The sequence below is a fragment of the Pristiophorus japonicus genome, chromosome 11 (genome assembly GCF_044704955.1).
Source record: "Pristiophorus japonicus isolate sPriJap1 chromosome 11, sPriJap1.hap1, whole genome shotgun sequence".
NCBI classification, from domain to species: Eukaryota; Metazoa; Chordata; class Chondrichthyes; family Pristiophoridae; genus Pristiophorus; species Pristiophorus japonicus.
This window is the reverse complement of record NC_091987.1, coordinates 32,874,323-32,895,549: the sequence shown is the minus strand read 5'-3', so window position 1 is coordinate 32,895,549 and position 21,227 is coordinate 32,874,323. Positions and strand designations below refer to the sequence as shown.

At 43.7% G+C, this 21,227-nt stretch overlaps 1 protein-coding gene across 2 annotated transcripts in view; it reads left to right on the top strand.

The window, feature by feature from the left end:
• The first annotated feature begins 17,687 nt into the window (after positions 1-17,687).
• LOC139276003 (rho guanine nucleotide exchange factor TIAM1-like) overlaps positions 17,688-21,227 on the top strand; it is a 421,871-nt gene continuing 418,331 nt past the window's right edge. For both annotated transcript variants that reach the window (XM_070893321.1, XM_070893322.1), the window contains exon 1: positions 17,688-17,802. The gene's annotated coding sequence lies outside the window, so the exon portion shown is untranslated. The remainder of the gene's footprint in view (positions 17,803-21,227) is intronic.

Sequence of the window (21,227 nt, the reverse complement as noted above, 5' to 3'; positions counted from 1 at the left end):
ACTTTGGTGGCAAAAAGGGGAAGGCAGATTATTATCTGAATGGTGACATATTAGTAAAAAGGAAGGTGCAACGAGACCTGGTGACATGGTACATAAGTCATTGAAAGTTGGCATTCAGGTACAGCAGGTGGTGAAGAAGGCAAATGGCATGTTGGCCTTCATAGTGAGAGGATTTGAGTATAGGAGCAGCAAGATCTTACTATAGTTGTACAGGGCCTTGGTGAGGCCACACCGTGAATATTGTGTTCAGTTTTAGTCTCCTAATCTGAGGAAGGATATTCTTGCTATTGAGGCAGTGCAGCGAAGGTTCACCAGACTGATTCCCCGGATGGCAGGACTGACATATGAAGAAAGATTGGATCGACTGGCCTTATATTCAATGGAATTTAGAAGAATGAGAGGGGATCTCATAGAAACATATAAAATTCTGATGGGATTGGACAGGTTAGATACAGGAAGAATGTTCTCAATGTTGGGGAAGTCCAGGACCAGGGGTCACAGTCTAAGGAAAAGGGGTTTAGAACCGAGATGAGGAGAAATTTCTTTACTCAGAGAGTTGTGAGCATGTGGAATTCTCTACCACAAGGCCAGTTCGTTAGATATATTCAAAAGGGAGTTAGATGTGGCCCTTACGGCTAAAGGGATCAAGGGGTATGGAGAGAAAGCTGGAATGGGGTACTGAAGTGCATGATCAGCCATGATCATATTGAATGGTGGTGCACGCTCGAAGGACCAAATGGCCTACTCCTGCACTTATTTTCTATGTTTCTGTTAGTTAGCCAATCCTCTATCCATGTCCCCATTACCCCAACACCATGAACTCTTATCTCGTGTAGTAACCTTTTATGTGGCATCTTATCGAATGCCATTTGGAAATCCAAATACATTACATCTACCGGTTCCCCTTTATCCACCCTGCTCATTAGATCCTCAAAGAACACAAATAAATTTGTCAAACACGATTTCCCTTTCATAAAACCATGTTGACTCTGGTTGATTGTATTATGATTTTCTAAATGTCTTGCTCGGTTGTCCTGCCATTTTTGCAGTGTATTTGCTTCATGGTTTCTTTGCTTAAGAATTTATAGCTACACATTTGCTGTAAAGAATTAGCTGGTTTATTAGCAAAGGTTTAACAATGAAACTGAACACTACCAGTTCATCCACAAGGCTCACAACTTCACACCTGAACTCAATTAACTAGGGTTTTATTGACTCTTTTGAACATCACGTGACTGGCCAAGCCACTCACAGTGCAACAGCTCCACTTGCAGTTGCCTCTCATGAAATGAAATTCCACCAAAATTTCTTCATGAAGAAAGTACATCCTTGTTGCCATTTTTGTCTCAGTGACTTTTTGATGCCAGTTCCAATAAAGATGTTATTAAGGTGACAAATGGCAATTCTCCTCTTAAACCACCACATTTTCTTATCCTATTTGCAGCTAACTTTTATTCGAGTAATCCCAAGAGCTATTGAGTGGGGTTGCCACATCTAATCAATGACTGAATTGTGCCTTAAAATATAATAAATAAGCTCCAAACATGAATTGGAATGCTTTGCATGGCCATGGTTATATTCAGCAGCAGAATTGTGAGCCAGTATATGTTGCAACAATGGCAAGAATGAACAAGAACTACTTGTATTTTTGTAGTGGCTTTAGCATGGAAAAATATCCCAATTCTCAGATGTGGTAATCAGACAAAAATGGAATGAAGCATTGGAATTTCAACCAATGAAAGAGGTGCTGGGAGGAATGACGAAAAGCTTGGCCAAAGAGGTGTTTTTTTACGGGGGACCTTAAAGGAGGAGAGAGAGGTGGAGAGGTTAGTGGAGGGAATTTCAGACAGTGGAGCTGAGACAGCTGAAGACACAGCCGTCAATGGTGGGGCAGAGGTATGGAGAGATGCACAAGAGACCAGAATTTGAGGAACAGAATGCCTTGGGGAGGAGGTTACAGGTATGCTTTATCCTGTAAAAGTGAAGATTCCCACATGAGGAAATACTCATGCAACCAGATCTCTCCAACCCACCGCAGGGGACATTTTCTACATGAGGCAGTCCACAGTGCATGCATTTAGCAATTGACAACAACATTACCTTCATCACTTTTCATGTGCAATGAAGCTACCAGTTGGACCAGATGCAGAGATTTCACTGGGTGGCAAGGTTCTCTTGAATGCAAAGAGTCACATATGTGGACATCAGGATACTTCATGTCAAAATTTCAAACCCAGTTCTGGATTTCAAGAGGTCTAAAAGTGAAAGAATGACTGAGGACTTCAGTCAGGTCAAATGGGCAACTCTGTTAGGTGGGAATAGTAATTACACACATGAAAAATTACATTTGTTTAAAACCATTTTAATGCAGTAGGAAGCCATGTATATCCCTGAAGCCAAAAAGGGTACATGGTAAAACCAAGCCAAGGTGGCTAACTAGTCACGTGTAAGGACTAGTCAGACTTAAGCAGAAGTATTTTTACAGATTAAAAGAAAACAAGTCTCAAGAGAAAAGGGATAGGCATCAAACTCAGCTTAAAGTAATGGAATCTGTTCTCAGAGTGGCCAAAAGATCAGTGGAAAACAAGGTTGTAGATAATTGCAGTAGCAATAGTAAAATCTTTGAAAGTTATGTTATGAGTCAGGGGGTGATAAAGGAATACATAGGCTCACTAAAAGGGATTCAGGTGGATTCCTAGAACATGGCAGTCATTTTAAATAGTTACGTTTTATCAGTATTTACTCTTGTAGACTGTGCTCAGATACCATTAAACATAGAAACATAGAAACATAGAAAATAGGTGCACGAGTAGGCCATTCGGCCCTTCGAACCTGCACTGTCATTCAATGAGTTCATGGCTGAACATGCAACTTCAGTACCCCATTCCTACTTTCTCGCCATATCCTTTCATCCCCCTAGTAGTAAGAACCACATCTAACTCCTTTTTGAATATATTTAGTGAATTGGCCTCAACAACTTTCTGTGGTAGAGAATTCCACAGTTTCACCACTCTCTGGGTGAAGAAGTTTCTCCTCATCTCGGTCCTAAATGGCTTACCCCTTATCCTTAGACTGTGACCCCTGGTTCTGGACTTCCCCAACATTGGGAACATTCTTCCTGTATCTAACCTGTCTAAACCCGTCAGAATTTTAAACGTTTCTATGAGATCCCCTCTCATTCTTCTGAACTCCAGTGAATACAAGCCCAGTTGATCCAATCTTTCTTGATATGTCAGTCCCGCCATCCCGGGAATCAGTCTGGTGAACCTTCGCTGCACTCCCTCAGTAGCAAGAATGTCCTTCCTCAAGTTAGGAGACCAAAACTGTACACAATACTCCAGGTGTGGCCTCACCAAGGCCCTGTACAACTGTAGTAACACCCCCCCTGCCCCTGCACTCAAATCCCCTTGCTATGAAGGCCAACATTCCATTTGCTTTCTTAACCGCCTGCTGTACCTGCATGCCAACCTTCAATGACTGATGTACCATGACACCCAGGTCTCGTTGCACCTCCCCTTTTTCTAATCTGTCACCATTCAGATAATAGTCTGTCTCTCTGTTTTTACCACCAAAGTGGACAACCTCACATTTATCCACATTATACTTCATCTGCCATGCATTTGCCCACTCACCTAACCTATCCAAGTCACTCTGCAGCCTCATAGCATCCTCCTCGCAGCTCACACTGCCACCCAACTTAGTGTCATCCGCAAATTTGGAGATACTACATTTAATCCCCTCGTCTAAATCATTAATGTACAATGTAAACAGCTGGGGTCCCAGCACAGAACCTTGCGGTACCCTACTAGTCACTGCTTGCCATTCTGAAAAGTACTCATTTACTCCTACTCTTTGCTTCCTGTCTGCCAACCAGTTCTCAATCCACGTCAGCACACTAAACCCAATCCCATGTGCTTTAACTTTGCAGATTAATCTCTTGTGTGGGACCTTGTCAAAGGCCTTCTGAAAGTCCAAATATACCACATCAACTGGTTCTCCTTTGTCCACTCTACTGGAAACATCCTCAAAAAATTCCAGAAGATTTGTCAAGCATGATTTCCCTTTCACAAATCCATGCTGATTTGGATCCATCATGTCACCTCTTTCCAAATGCGCTGCTATGACATCCTTAATAATTGATTCCATCATTTTACCCACTACCGCTGTCAGGCTGACCGGTCTATAATTCCCTGTTTTCTCTCTCCCTTTTTTTAAAAGTGGGATTATATTGGCTACCCTCCACTCCATAGGAACTGATCCAGAGTCTATGGAATGTTGGAAAATGACTGTCAATGCATCCGCTATTTCCAAGGCCACCTCCTTAAGTACTCTGGGATGCAGACCATCAGGCCCTGGGGATTTATCTGCCTTCAATCCTATCAATTTCCCCAACACAATTTCCCGACTAATAAGGATTTCCCTCAGTTCCTCCTTCATACTAGACCCTCTGACCCCTTTTATATCCGGAAGGTTGTTTGTGTCCTCCTTAGTGAATACCGAACCAAAGTACTTGTTCAATTGGTCTGCCATTTCTTTGATCCCCGTTATGACTTCCCCTGATTCTGACTGCAGGGGACCTACGTTTGTCTTTATTAACCTTTTTCTCTTTACATATCTATAGAAGCTTTTGCAGTTCATTTTAATGTTCCCTGCAAGCTTCCTCTCTTACTCTATTTTCCCTGCCCCAATCAAACTCTTTGTCCTCCTCTGCTGAGTTCTAAATTTCTCCCAGTCCCCAGGTTCGCTGCTATTTCTGGCCAATTTGTATGCCACTTCCTTGGCTTTAATACTATCCCTGATTTCCCTTGATAGCCACGGTTGAGCCACCTTCCCGTTTTTATTTTTACGCCAGACAGGGATGTACAATTGTTGTAGTTCATCCATGCGGTCTCTAAATGTCTGCCATTGCCCATCTACTGTCAACCCCTTAAGTATAATTCGCCAATCTATCCTAGCCAATTCATGCCTCATACCTTTAAAGTTACCCTTCTTTAAGTTCTGGACCATGGTCTCTGTTTCATTCTCCATCCTAATGTAGAATTCCACCATATTATGGTCACTCTTGCTAATTAATCCTCTCTCATTACACAACACCCAGTCAAAGATGGCCTCCCCCCTATTTGGTTCCTCGCCATATTGGTCTAGAAAACCATCCCTTATGCACTCCAGGAAATCCTCCTCCACCGTATTGTTTCCAGTTTGGTTATCCCAATCTATATGCATATTAAATATGCATAAATCTATATGCATATTAAATATGTATATTAACTGCTGCACCTTTATTACATGCATCCCTAATTTCCTGTTTGATGCCCTCCCCAACATCACTACTACTGTTTGGAGGTCTGTACACAACTCCCACTAGCGTTTTCTGCCCTTTGGTATTCCATAGCTCCACCCATACCGATTCCACATCATCCAAGCTAATGTCTTTCCTTACAATTGCATTAATTTCCTCTTTAATCAGCAACGCCACCCCGCCTCCTTTTTCTTTCTGTCTATCCTTCCTAAATGTTGAATACCCTTGGATGTTGAGTTCCCAGCCTTGGTCACCCTGGAGCCATGTCTCCGTGATGCCAACCACATCGTATCCGTTAACTGCAACTGCTATCTGAACAGTTAATTCGTCCACCTTATTCCGAATACTCCTCGCATTGAGGCACAGAGCCTTCAGGCTTGCCTTTTTAACACATTTTGACCCTTTAGAATTTTGCTGCAAAGTGGCCCTTTTTGTTTTTTGCCTTGGGTTTCTCTGCCCTCCACTTTTACTCATCTCCTTTCTGTCTTTTGCTTCTGTCTCCATTTTGTTTCCCTCTGTCTCCCTGCATTGGTTCCCATCCCCCTGCCATATTAGTTTAACTCCTTCCCAACAGCTCTAGCAAACACTCCCCCCTAAGACATTGGCTCCGGTCCTGCCCAGGTGCAGACCGTCCGGTTTGTACTGGTCCCATCTCCCCCAGAACCGGCTCCAATGCCCCAGGAATTTGTATCTCTCCCTGCTGCACCACTGCTCAAGCCACGTATTCATCTGAGCTATCCTGCGATTCCTACTCTGACTAACACATGGCACAGGTAGCAATCCCAAGATTACTACTTTTGAGGTCCTACTTTTTAATTTAGCTCCTAGCTCCTTAAATTCATCTCGTAGGACCTCATCCCGTTTTTTACCTATATCATTGGTACCAATGTGCACCACGACAACTGGCTGTTCACCCTCCCTTTTCAGAATGTCCTGCACCCGCTTCGAGACATCCTTGACCCTTGCAGCAGTGTGACATTGACACAAAAGTTATTAATGTTAAAGTAGATCTTATCTTGACAAGATTAAGGTCTTAAATCAGATTGTTTCACTGGTACAGGTGGCATTTTTCCAAAGTTGCTTAGCAAAATGGGAGCTATGCTAAATGACACCCTCCTTGCTCATATATTCAATAGTTTGCTGTGCCAGAATCATTCCTGATGACTGGAGAGGGGCTAATTAATATTGTACTAATATTAACAAAAGAGTAATAAGGAAATTATAGGCACATCAGCTTAATGTCAGTTGGAAAGTTGCGAGAAGTGATTATTCAGGATGACCACCTTGACAGAGAAAGTGTTAGTAGAGACAAACAAACATGGTTTATGGAAAAAAAGGACATGTCTCACCAACCTCGTTGATGGATGGATGAAGTTAGCCCAGTAGACATTGTATATTTGGACTTCTAAAAAGCTTTTGATAAGGTGCCTCTCAGTAGATTACTATATAAAATTGTGAGATTGGAGGGCACATCCTGGGTTGACTAGGGAATTGGCTGCATTCTTGTAGACAGAGGGTTGTCATTAATAGTAGCCACTCCGCTTGGAAACTAGTTACAAGTGGAGTCCCACAGGAATTGGAGTTAAGGCTGTTACTCTTCACTATGACAGGATGACACAAAGATCTGTGCTAGTGTCAGAATCCGTGAGAAGAAAAGAAATGTGATCTGATAAGGGACTGCCTATGATGATGATGATGATTCTTCAGTCTTCAAAAGTAGAGATTATGTGATGACATGTGATATATTCAAGTAAGTTAGAGTGCTGTGGCAAGGATTTTCTGTTCAATCTTTGGTTCTTGCTTTTTTAAACCTAGATCTTGGGATGATAAAGACTCATGCTGATTTGTAAGAGACATGAGGTCTGCTTGTACAAGTGTCTGTAATTTTGGCCCAAGCATATCTAATATAAATACCCCAAAATGTAGTAGTGTTCATGAAGAGAAAGGGTTTGCATTCAGTTAATATTCAAGTGGTACCTAATCACAGAACCATAAGTGACTGTTATCCAGGATGCAAGCGTGATGCTTTTATTCTGCAACATCCCACTTTTGCATAATTTGAAGGAGAAAAAATGCTAGGTTGATGTCTCTTTGAAGACCAGAGCTATTCTCTGCATCCATGGCCACTGACCCCAGTGAGAAAGTCTCCACAACAGAGGAGTACTTTACTGCTAGAATCAGAGAAAGGCCACAGGACCTGCATTGTTGGCATTGAAAGCTAGTTTCTGAGATACTACAGATATTTTGGACTGTTGTTCCTTTGAAAGATGCTGAGCATTGGATATATATTAGAAATAGAGGGTAGGATTTTCCACTTTTGTAAAAAGTAGATGTGGTGGGCTTTGTGCCGCCCAACACTTGTCTGGGAAACCACCAAAGCAGTCCTTGTGGACATATTATTGTCTTCTCTTATAACTCCAGAGAGACCTGGAACAAAGAATAGTGCAGTTAGATGCCTGACAAAAGACAATGATTGGAGAGCAAGGAATGACTCTGATTTAGGCAAGAGGAAAACTAAGCATTTCTGTTTTCAGTTCGAGCAGAAAAGGTCCTCCTACATGCCAAGGAAAAACATTATGAACAAAGGCGACAAACCAGGGGAGCTTTCAGCATACATCCTGTACAAGAAGTCAAAAACAGAACTGTGTCTTCAATTAAGAATGTAGAGGGCAAGCTAATCTCAGACCCAAATGAGATCAACAGGTGTTTGCAGACTTCTGTACCTCTCAGGTCACCCTTGAAGCTGCATCTCACCACCTTGCCAAACTTCCAATCTCACGTGCAAGTGCAAGTATGAATACCTGGACAGATGAAACAAAGTGCCGATATCCGACACTACATCTGTAAGCTCCTCTATCCCTGTAAACCCCTTTGTAACACTGTGTTACTCTGACTTGGAATTCCTGTTCATTCCCTCCCTTCACCCCATCTTTATTCCTACTGTGAGGAACTTGCTCCCTAAACCTCTTCACTTTAAAAAACATTTTCAAAACTGATCTCAAAAAAAGTTTCAATTACCCCATCTTTCCAGCTTGGCATCCATTTTCTTATACACACCTGAGAAGCACCTTGGGATATTTCAGCACATTCCATTAAAGGCACTATACAAATTCAAGTTGTTATTTTACCTGATCTCTTCCACAGCTGCAAGTCAGGATTTCAGCCCAACATTTCTGATACCTTCACAGGTGCGTTTTGATGTTGCTATAGGCAAGCAGGAAACCACAAGATGCCTCAAGTACCTCCAGTTCACCAAACATGAAATAGCAACTCTGAGAAATTGTGGCCTGAAATCTAGCCAGCCCATGGCTTTGCATGAAGATCAAAATATCTGGCCTACATAGTTTTTCATCCATAGGCCCCCAGTGAAGGCAGACAGAGGCCTAGAAAAACCCTTGCTGGGAAAAAAATACTATCAGCCTGTAAAGAAACCTGTGCCTCTGAAAATCCTATAAGGCCTATTAGTCCGCTCCTCAATCTGGTGTAAGGAAGAGTTGCCAGATGCATTGTTAGAATATTGCATGGTGGATAGAGGTGTACCGATGGATGTGGTGTATTTAGATTTTCAAAAGGCATTCGATAAGGTGCCACACAAAAGGTTACTGCAGAAGATAAAGGTACGCGGGGTCAGTGGAAATGTATTAGCATGGATAGAGAATTGGCTGGCTAACAGAAAGCAGAGAGTCGGGATAAATGAGTCCTTTTCGGGTTGGAAATCGGTGGTTAGTGGTGTGCCACAGGGATCGGTGCTGGGACCACAACTGTTTACAATATACATAGATGACCTGGAAGAGGGGACAGAGTGTAGTGTAACAAAATTTGCAGATGACACAAAGATTAGTGGGAAAGCGGGTTGTGTAGAGGACACAGAGAGGCTGCAAAGAGATTTAGATAGGTTAAGCGAATGGGCTAAGGTTTGGCAGATGGAATACAATGTCGGAAAGTGTGAGGTCATCCACCTTGGGAAAAAAAAAAGGGAATACTATTTGAATGGGGAGAAATTACAACATGCTGCAGTGCTGCGGTGCATGGGGGTCCTTGTGCATGAAACTCTTTTTGGGAGTAAACAAAAAACATTAAACCGTGCCCCCCCGATCTGGGGGAAACACTTTTTATTTGGGCACAAAAACATATTTTTTTCTCCAAGTGCCCCCCACAAAAGGGGAGGGGGACACTAAAAGCACCGGCAATTAAAACAAATTAACTTAAAAACATAAAGTCAAATTAAAATTTGGTTGCCGGGCGTGATGATGCACTCCAGTCCCTCCGGTGCCCACCGCTCCATCTCCAAGGACACCCTGGACCGGATGTATGCACGGAAGAGAGGCAGGCAGTCTGGCTGAACGACCCCCTCGACCGCCCGCTGCCTGGACCGGCTGATGGCACCCTTGGCCGTGCCCAGGAGCAGTCCTACAAGGAGGCCCTCGGACCTACCCGCTCCCCTCCGCACAGGGTGCCCGAAGATCAGGAGTGTGGGACTGAAGTGCAGCCAGAATTTCAGGAGCAGCCCCTTTAAATAACAAAACAGGGGCTGCAACCTCGTGCACTCAATAAAAACATGGAACACGGACTCTTCCAGACCGCAGAAATTGCAGGCGGCCTGGGAGCCCGTGAACCGGCTTAAAAATTTATTGCACGGGACTGCTCCGTGCACCACCCTCCAGGCCAAGTCCCCGACAAATAGTGGGAGGACTCCCGCGTAGAGTGCCCTCCATCGGGGACCCTCGCCTCCTCCGGATGGCAAGATGGTACGCCATGGTGTGTCCGGACGGCAGGCGAGGATGGCAAAGTTGAGAGTGTGCAGGAGCAGCCCGTACTCCTTGTGCATGAATCCCAAAAAGTTAGTTTGCAGGTGCAGCAGGTAATCAGGAAGGCGAATGGAATGTTGGCCTTCATTGCGAGAGGGATGGAGTACAAAAGTAGAGAGGTCCTTCTGCAACTGTATAGGGTATTGGTGAGGCCGCACCTGGAGTACTGCATGCAGTTTTGGTCGCCTTACTTAAGGAAGGATATACTGGCTTTGGAGGGGGTACAGAGACGATTCATTGGGTTGATTCCGGAGATGAAGGGGTTACCTTATGATGATAGATTGAATAGACTGGGTCTTTACTCATTGGAGTTCAGAAGGATGAGGGGTGATCTTATAGAAACATTTAAAATAATGAAAGGGATAGACAAGATAGAGGCAGAGAGGTGTTTCCACTGGTCGGGGAGACTCGAACTAGGGGGCACAGCCTCAAAATATGGGGGAGCCAATTTAAAACCGAATTGAGAAGGAATTTCTTCTCCCAGAGGGTTGTGAATCTGTGGAATTCTCTGCCCAAGGAAGCAGTTGAGGCTAGCTCATTGAATGTATTCAAGTCACAGATAGATAGATTTTGAACCAATAAGGGAATTAAGGGTTATGGGGAGCAGGCGGGTAAGTGGAGCTGAGTCCACGGCCAGATCAGCCATGATCTTGTTGAATGGCGGAGCAGGCTCGAGGGGCTAGATGGCCTACTCCTGTTCCTAATTCTTATGTTCTTATGTTCTTATTGATAATTTCTAGTTGACCATTTTCCCATGAGACCCTGCTTGTGTACAATGAGTTAAAATGTTCGTATGACATACTAGCTGAGCTTACAGATAACAGGTTTTGTTTGGGAACAAGCTGCAAGAACCAAACACTTACAGAAAAGAGGAGAGCCTACACATTCTGGAGCACAACAAGCCTGTAAGACAGAGATGGAGGTTGAGGAGATTAGGATGATAAGGACAGAGATGTACATGCAAGAATATAATTACATAAGAATTAGGAGCAAGAGTAGGTCATATGGCCACTTGAGCCTGCTCCGCCATTCAATAAGATCTTGGCTAATCATCGACCTCAACTCCACTTTCCCGTCTGATCTCCACATCCCTTGATTCCTCTAGAGTCCAAAAATCTATCTATTTCAGCCTTGCGATTTAAGCATCCACCACCCTTTGGGGTAGAGAATTCCAAATATTCACAACCCTCTGAGTGAAGCAATTCCTCCTCATCTCAGTCTTAAATTGCTGACCCCTGATCCTGAGACTGTGTCCCCTATTTCTAGACTCGCCAGCCAGGGGAAACAACCTCTCAGAAGAAAAAGAAAAAGACTTGGATTTATATAGCGCCTTTCATGACCATCGGACGTCTCTAAGCACTTTACAGCCAGTGAAGTACTTTTGGAGTGTAGTCACTGTTGTAATGTAGGAAACGCAGCCGGCAATTTGCGCATGGCAAACTCCCACAAACAGCAATGTGATAATGACCAGATACATTTTTCCAGTTGTTTCAGTTTCCAGGCATTGCAATGTTTCCAGCTGTTGCAATGTTTCCAGTTGTTTCAGTTTTCAGCTGTTGCAATGTTTCCAGGTGTTGCAATGTTCCAGCTGTTGTAATGTTTCCAACTGTTGCAATGTTTCCAGTTATTTCAATGTTTCCAGTTGTTACAATGTTTCTAGTTTCAATGTTTCCCATTGTTAGTTTCCAATTGTTTCAATGTTTCCAGTTGTTAGTTTCCAGCTGTTAGTTTCCAGTTGTTACAATGTTTCCAGTTGTTACAATGTTTCCAGTTGTTTCAATGTTTCCAATTGCTAGTTGTAAGTTGTTGCAATGTTACCCATTGTTAGTTTCCCGTTGTTTCAGTGTCTCAGCATCTACTCTGTCAATCCCCCTCAGAATCTTATGTTTCAATGAGATCACCTCTCATTCTTCTAAACTCTAGAGAGTATCAGCCCAATCTACTCAATCTCTCCTCATAGGACAACCTTCTCATCTCAGGAATCAAACTAGTTTGTTGCACTGCCTCTAAGGCAAATATATCCTTCCTCAAGATAAGGCAACAGAGTCATGCAGCCCAAGGAAATTGAATAGTATAAAGATTAATAACTAGAAGATATGGACAGAGGTGTACATGCAAGACTATAAGTACATAAGAATTAGCAACAGGAGTAGGTCATACTGCCCCTTGAGCCTGCTCCGCCATTCAGTAAGATAGTATAAAGATAGAGCCGGTTCCCTCCAAAAAGTTAGAGCTCTCGGGACAGTCAGAAATACCAAAGCCTAGTGATGGTGGTCGAGCTTAATCACCTTGAAGTCCATGTGGAAACTGTTATGTCTCAAATAAAACAATGTGACTGAGTACTGTCGACTTGAGTAAGTGTGACCTTAATTTCTTTATTCTGACTCCAGAGTGCTGGCACAGCATGGGAGGCCTGCTTATATGCAGTGCTCCCAAGGAATGCTGGGATCCCTTAGGACGCCAACAGATGTGCCCTCTGGTGGCGGTAGAATGCTGGTTACAAGGTGTTGCATACATAACATATCTCCCCGCCACCCGACCCCCGCCCGACAAAGTCAATAGTACACTTATTTAAAGGTGAGACGATCTGGTGCTTTCCGCTCCCTAGTCAATCGTCTCGGTACAAACACCGGTGCAGGTGAGTTGGTTGGGCTTTCGCTGGGCTGCTGTGCAGCTGGCTTTGCTGGGCTGCTGGGGATGATGAGTTCAGCTTCGTGGTCAACCGTGATGTCGGTTGCCACTTGTGTGTGTATCGGAGGGTCAAAGTTGGTGGTGTCCTCTTTAGGTTGCTCGTGGCTGTCTGTGAATCGCAGTTTGGTTTGGTCCAAATGCTTTCTGCAAGTTAGTCCATTTGCAAGTTTGACCTCAAACACCCTACTCCCTTCTTTGGCTATGACAGTGCCAGCAAGCCATTTGTGACCATGTCCATAGTTGAGTACAAATACAGGGTAATTGACTTCAATATCACGTGACAAATTTGTGAAATCATGGTACATGCTTTGTTGATGCCGCCTGCCCTCGACATGATCATGGAGATCAGGATGGATTAGAGAGAGCCTTGTTTTGAGTGCCCTTTTCATGAACAGTTCAGCAGAGGGAACTCTGGTGAGCGAATGGGGTCTTATGTGGTAGCTGAGCAGGACTCGGGACAGGCAGGTCTGCACGGAGCCTTCTGACACGCGTTTCAAGCTTTGCTTGATGGTTTGGACTGCCCGTTCTGCCTGGCCGTTAGATGCGGGCTTGAACGGGGCAGATGTGACGTGCTTGATCCCATTGCGGTTCGTGCTGGACAAGCACGGCCCATTGTCGCTGACAAGGACATCAGGCAGGCCGTGCATGGCAAACATGGCTCGTGGGCTTTCGATGGTGGCAGTGGACATGCTTACAGACATTATTACACATTCAATCCACTTTGAATAAGCATCCACAACAACCAAAAACATTTTGCCTAGAAACGGGCCAGCGAAGTCAACGTGGATCCTAGACCACGGTTTGGAGGGCCATGACCATAAACTTAGCGGTGCCTCCCTGGGTGCATTGCTCAGTTGAGAGCAAGTGTTGCATTGGCGCACGCAAGACTCCAAATCTGAGTCGATGCCGGGCCACCACACATGGGATCTGGCTGTAGCTTTCATCATTACTATGCCTGGGTGGGTACTGTGTAGGTCGCGTATGAACATTTCCCTGCCTTTCTTAGGTAAAACCATGCGATTACCTCACAAAAGACAGTCCGCTTGCATGGACATTTCGTCTTTGCGCCACTGGAATGGCTTGATCTCTTCATGCATCTCCATGAGACGCTGGACCAGCTCCCATGGAGGACACAGTTTTTTACAAGGGACAGTAAAGGATCCTGGCTGGTCCAGGTCCTGATCTGGCGGGTCGGAACGGGTGACATTTTGTTTTCAAATGCATCCATCACCAAGAGCAAGTCTGCAGGCGGTGCCATTTCCACCCCGGTGGTGGGCAGTGGTAGCCAACTGAGAGCATCAGCACAGTTCTCTGTGCCTGGCCTGTGGCGAATTACATCGTTATAGGCAGACAGCGTGGGCGCCCATCTTTGGATGCGAGCAGAGGCATTGGTATTAATACCTTTGCTCTCTGAGAATAGCGAGATGAGCAGCTTATGGTCAGTTTCTAACTCGAACTTAAGCCCAAACAGATACTGGTGCATTTTTTTCACCCCGTAAACACATGCCGAGCTTCTTTTTCAATCATGCTGTAGGCCCTTTCGGCCTTGGACAAACTCCTGGACGCATAAACGACCGGTTGCAATGTTTCCGATTTGTTTGCTTGTTGTAACACACACCCGACCCCGTACAAAGACGCATCGCAAGCTAGCACTAAATGTTTACATGGATCATACAGAACAAGCAGTTTGTTGGAATATAACAGATTTCTGACTTTCTCAAAAGCAGTCTCTTGTGATTTCCCCGATACCCAGTCATCTCCCTTGCATAGCAACACATGTAGAGGTTCTGGCAAGGTGCTTAACCTGGGTAGGAAATTCCCAAAATAATTGAGGAGTCCCAGGAACGACAACAGCTCCGTCACGTTCTGTGCTTTCGGCGCGTTCTTGATGGCCTCCGTCTTGGCGTCGGTGGGTCTGATGCCATCTGCCGCGATTGTTCTTCCCAAGAACTCGACCTCTGGCGCCAGGAAAACACACTTTGAGCGTTTCAACCTGAGTCCCACATGATCTAGCTGACTTAGAACCTCTTCCATGTTCTGCAAGTGTTTGATGGTGTCCCGACCTGTGATCAATATGTTGTCCTGGAAAACCACGGTGCGCGGAACTGACTTTAGCAGACTCTCCATGTTCCTTTGAAAAATAGCCGCAGCTGATCGAATCCCAATCAGGAATTTATTGTAGATGAACAGACCTTTGTGCGTGTTGATGCAGATGAGGCCTTTCGAAGATTCCGCCAGCTCCTGCGTCATGTCGACCGAGGTCAGGTCCAACTTGGTGAACGTCTTCCCTCCTGCCAGCTTCGCAAATAGGTCATCTGCCTTGGGTAGCGGGTACTGGTCATGCAGCGAAAAACGGTTAATCGTCACTTTATAGTGCCCATAAATTCTGACCGTGCCATCGCCCTTGAGAATCGGAACAATCGGACTGGCCCACTCGTTGAACTCAACCGGCTTGATGATGCCCTCTCGTTGCAGCCTGTCCAGCTCGATCTCCACTTTCTCTCGCATCATGTATGGCACCGCATGTGCCTTGTGGTGGATGGGTTGTGTACCGGGAACCAAGTGCATCTGCACCTTCGCCCCAGAGAAATTTCCGATGCCTGGCTCAAACAACGATGGAACTTCCTCAAAATCTGGGCACATGAGGCATCATCGATGGACAAAAGTGCTCGGATGTCGTCCCAGTTCCAGCGGATTTTTCCCAGCCAGCTTCTGCCGAACAGTGTGGGGCCATCTCCTGGTATAATGCGAGAGTGTCAGCTTAAGATAATGGCTTGAATGTACCACAGTACAGATGCTTCACATATTCCATCCTTCCTTTTAGGATAACTGCTGGAGGGGCTGTGGTGAGCAAGGCATTCTGTGCATGTAATCTGGGCATGTGTCCACATTCAGCCATCCTGGGCAGATGTCTTGGAATCCATGGACAATATGACAGACTCACAATTCTGCACACCTAGGATAGTGTCTGTTGTGGCTACTCACTATAGAACAGGTCCTTACAATTGGCAAGCTGATACAGGTGTCACCTGGTGTCCAAACCTCCTCACAAAATATTTGGGTGAAACACTTGTTGAATAAAGGTCAGTATGAACAGTAATGTACAAATTCCATCTCTAGCTGGAACGTGGTTACAACCTGTTGAGAATTTTCTTCCATTCGATTGGACCACAAAAGCTCCACACTTAACCCTGCAAAAGTAGGACCCTTGCAATCTCCCCATGACTCAGCTGAACTTGAGGGATGCCACTAAATTGCTATGACCCTCAAAGCAGTTGTGTATGCTTAACTAGAATAATAACCTCAATGTATATCCCTATAAGTACAACATAAGAAAATGATAGTTAAGCTTCCAAAATTGCATGTTATTTATTTTAGCTGAATAAAAAAAGCCACCAGTGAGATATAATGAAACTCCATTAATGAGGCTCATCATAGTTCCACATACAATCTACTCACTTTATTTGCAAAGCTATTTGTTATTTTAGCAACTTGTGTGGAAATTTTTATAATCTGGTAATGTCCCAATGAACCCAATCCAGGCAGATAGGAAAAATAATCAAGTTTGTCGTTAGCACTGCATCCAGGGGAAAAACATGGGAAGGTCTTCACTCCCCACTACTACTGTGTGCTTTCTTGTCTCATGCTGTGGTCTCACGCCACACACAAATAATGAACAATGCACACGGTTGACAGTCCATATTATTTATTCACTTTGTAGCATACAAAAAAATCTAGCTTTTTTGAAAATCATAAAAATGTACATTAAGAAAAGAATTAAAACATCATGGTTTAGAAATCATCACTAAGTTGGAATGCCAGCCTCACACCACCATGTTTTCTCTGTTTTTCCAACTCCTGGCATTACCATTTGAATTTGGGCCAACAGCCCTTTTGTCTCTCTAATCTCTCCTGTCTTCCAACCTATCACAGACCTCCTCTTTCTCTCCTGGAGACTCACTGTCTCCCTGGTTGCAGGCAGGCAGACAGCAGTTGCAACCCCTTCTCCACAGGCTCCCAATTGCTAAGTGGCTAAGCCACTCCCACACAACAGCTCTCCAACTATTTTAGTTGAACCAGTAAATCAAATGTTCCCTTATTAAAGGGGCACCAAAACTGACAACTGAACAAATGAAACTTTAGACAGTAAACAGATCAAATTAAAATTTGGTTGGTGGGGGTGATGATGCACTCCAGTCCCTCTGGTGCCACCTCTCGCGGAAGGCCACGAGCATACCAGTGCCTATCACGGTCCTTCCCTTTTGTTCTTTCATCGCCTCCCCCTTTCAGTGCTTAAGAATCCTTCTTTCCGAACACGATCTCCAGTTCTGACGAAGGGTCATTGACTCGAAACATTAACTCTGCTTTCTCTCCACAGATGCTGCCTGACCCGCTGAGATTTCCAGCATTTTCTGTTTTTATTCCAGATTCCAGCATCCACAGTATTTTGCTTTTGTATTAATGTTTTCTCTGTATCTCATTTAGCGGTTAGGTGAGTTAGCTCCAGCAATAGATGTCGCAATGTCTCTAGTTTGTTCAATCTTTGGGAATTCGACTCACTATACAATTGAGCACGTTTATCCAAAGAGTGAAAGACTTGCTGGTTATGATCTACCTTACACATAAGTCCCCCAATTTCATGACTTCAAATTCAACGTGTTTCCACCAGGAGCCGCGCTCACTCTTCCCAATTGGCTACAGTGAGTCCGACTCTCATCAATCGAATAGAATCCGACCATAGTGAAGCAGGAGCCTGGCGCCACCTGCTCTACTGATCGCCGATTGGCTACAACTATCTCTGATTGACGTGTCGTGTAGCCAATCGGATCGGGCCCCAGGCGCTGGTCGGCACCGCCCCCTCGCAGTGCTCTCGGAAAAAATATGGCGGCGGTTCCTAAGACTATCCTGCTGTGAAGTGACCAATCGGATCTGTTTACAAAAAATATTGAATTTTAATGTTGTTAAAATGAATTATTTTAAAGTCCGCGAATAGCGACTTTTCCGGTAAGTGATGAGCAGCCGGCGTGCAGGAGTGGGCACGAATCCCATTCGCTCTTGTGTTGTGTCCTGAATGAGACCCATGGGATTCCTCCAGGCTCGAACGCCCGCCGGGCTCCCGCAGTCTCACATATTTAGGTACATTTCACTAAAACTGCTTTGACTAATTCAGTCTGCATTCTGAGAGACGTGGGGCTGGTCCGTATGGTGGGAGGTCGGTTTATTTGTCTCCAGTATATTTGCTCTCTTACTTATATTTTTGTGTTGAATCGCACTATTATACTATTTTGATTAGAAATCACGAGCTTCTGTCCTTTTTATTTTGGGAAATCGAAAATTACGAATATCCCGTAAATGGTAAATCAGAACTCTACTATTCTCCTCCGAGAGTCAAATAACGACGATTTGTCACGGATCTGTCAAGGTTCAGTCGTTTTCTTTACTAATTTTGCTTAAATCAGAAATGAACGTTTCTTTGTGTTCTTGCAGATTCTTAAGGGAATCGAGCTGAGCTCTGTATATTGAGTAAATGGGTTTATCACCGGTCTTATTCTTTGTACTGATCAGATCTCTCGCTCGGTGTACGAGCTGGGGCTGTCCGCTGGGATATGGGGGGCTTAGGTTTCTGAAACCAGTCCAGCTGCATTGGTATTATTTCTTATTTTGTTTTTGTTGAATATCCATACAGTCTCGATCTATTTTCCAGCTCGTGTTATGTTCCACGTGATTGTATGGCAGTGGTTAGGTTTTAGTCTGTGTCGTGATCCACATATTTTATGAAAAGTGCTGTGTGTATATTGTGAGCAAGTGGCAAAAAATAACGAAGTGTGCTTGATTTTCGTTAATAATTTTGGGGATGAGAGAATGGCGGCGTACCGCTTCCCTTGATGGATACATTCAAAAGCAGCTGATTTCGTAACAATATTGGGTTGTTTTGAATTGTGCCACATTTAACTTTTAGGATTTTGGTTTGTTCACAGACGTTGTAGGGGCAAATGGATCCATTTAACTGTGTTTACTGTGTGTTAGTTGTCGGCATAATCCATTGATTTAGCGTTTAAATCCCTCATTGTTGATACTTAAAAGCCGCAGCTTTTTTGTTAATCTAATGAGTACTTCAGATTTTTAAGTGTTAAAAGTTTTGTACCATTGAGCTCTATTCAGATGGTTCGATAGACCTCTGTTCGGAGTGAGTATATGTAATGTTTTTAATTGTAAATTTCATAGTCTGGTAGCTTGCTGCTTAAAAAAAATCAAAATTGATTCTGAAATAGCGCTTGGGTGCACCTGACGAGCTTTCCTCAAGGTGTTAACCATCTTGCGTCTTGAAGATCTTTTATATGGGTTTTAAATATATAAATGTTGCGAAATAATGCCCGATTTGCAAATTGACTTTTACATACCTGGAGATTGAATTGCGTCTTTAATCGAGTTCTAAATGGTTACATACGATAGGTATAAAAGCTAAAGTGGAATGGAATGGATTTGGCTTGATATTCGGCAAAGACTTTCAGCATTATGCACCAGAATGCCAGACTCCGGGAATGGTGAAACGGGTAACTGATTTTTTTTTTAAAGCATTGTTTCTTCACTGACGAACCTAGAATTGTACATTTTCAAAAGTGGTATTTTATGCACTCGAAGCCGTGCAACTGTAACTAGTACAACATGGACATTATTATTTGGACAGTACCGATCTGTAGTTTTTTTGTGGGTTTTTGTCACAGCTTGCGTTGCGAACTTAAGTCGAGAAACTAGTTTCATTAACTAAATAATGGGAGGGGGGACCTTTAGCTTATTTAAAAGAAAGTTTACTTTAAATGTTAACTTTGATGGGAACAATAGAGGATAATGTGTAAGAGGTGCTGTTGACTATAACTTCTGTGTATGTTAAATAGTAAAGGTATCGTTGAAAATAAGTGCAGATGATGTTGGAGGATGCTGTATATAGTAAGTTTCTGGATCCTACCTTCAATATGGCAATTAGTAGCTCAGCATACCTGGCAAAATGGGATACATTTTTACACCCATTCACAATCAATAGCCCTATAATTTCTTTAATCTCTGGGATTTGAGTTGGGTTCTGTCCCAGCATGAAACGATTAAAAGTCTCCTGGGCTGTTGGCTATAAGGATGCTGTAACATTTTATTTAAAAAAGAATACATTGCTGTTTCCATCAAGGCGAGAAATATCAGTTACGAATTGGAATACTTTCCCCATTGTGGGCACCCAGTATGCATCAAATGCTCCCAGATCATATATAAACAGTGACATACGGTAGGTACACCGTACCTACTACTACCACCCGTGACCTCTACCAATCGGAAGGACGAGGGCAGCAAGCACATGGGAACACCATCACCTCCACGTTTCCCTCCAAGTCACACACCATCCTGATTTGGAAGCATATCGCCGTTCCTTCATCGTCACTGGGTCAAATCCTGGAACTCACTCCCTAACAGCACTGTGGGAGTACCATCACCACACGGACTGCAGCAGTTCAAGAAGGTGGCTCATCACCATCTTCTGGAGGGCAATTAGGGATGGGCAATAAATGCTGGCCTTGCCGGCGATGCCCTCATCCCGTGAGTAAATTAAAAAAAAAACATGGAGAAAAACTACTCTATCTCAACCAGAAGAGTAACTATACCATTTTTTCTCCCAATTTTTACATCCGCTATCTTTGACAGTGAGATTGAGAATTTAATATTGAATTCCATTTACTGTGAACTGGATTGTGCCAACCCAAAGTACTCAAGATCTTTACCCCCAGACAACAGTCCGGGTTAGATTCAGGCCTTGATCCCAGAAGTTAAAGGATCATAAGGTGTCCAGTTTTCCACCATCTTTTTGAACTAATGTCTCTCTTTCTTCCCTGGTCAGTTTAAAAGTCCCTGTCATTGCTAATACTGATCAACCTATGTGGAAGTATGCAAAATAGGCTTCGGGTTACAAATTCTTTTACACAATTTATTTTTAACCTTTCCTTCCTATGGGGAAATGTCTGAGGGAAAGTGCAGTTGAAAGCCGGACATCCAAGTATGTATTTGGGCTTCACTCTGGGGAAATCACAGATTTGGACCATGTCCTTCTCATTGGGATTCCAGTGTGTTGCTTCACCATATCTTTTTCAAACTGCTTTGCCTTTTTATTTTGTGGATCTGAAGTAGCCAGTTAAGGTAATTTGTTCCTTTTTTGATTTGGAAAAAAATGTAATGCAGTACAAGTATGTTGTTATTCAGTGATAATGGTACAATTCTTTTTGGCTTTGTTGAATTTAATGAAGATAAAGGTACTATTTTGCACAGACCACTATTGTTGACAATTGCCTTCTATAACAGAGGCCACCACAAATATTATTCCAAGAAGCATCTCCCTTTTGTTGGATAAGCATTTTAAGGATGTTTGGTTTGTGTAAATAGATAGGTTA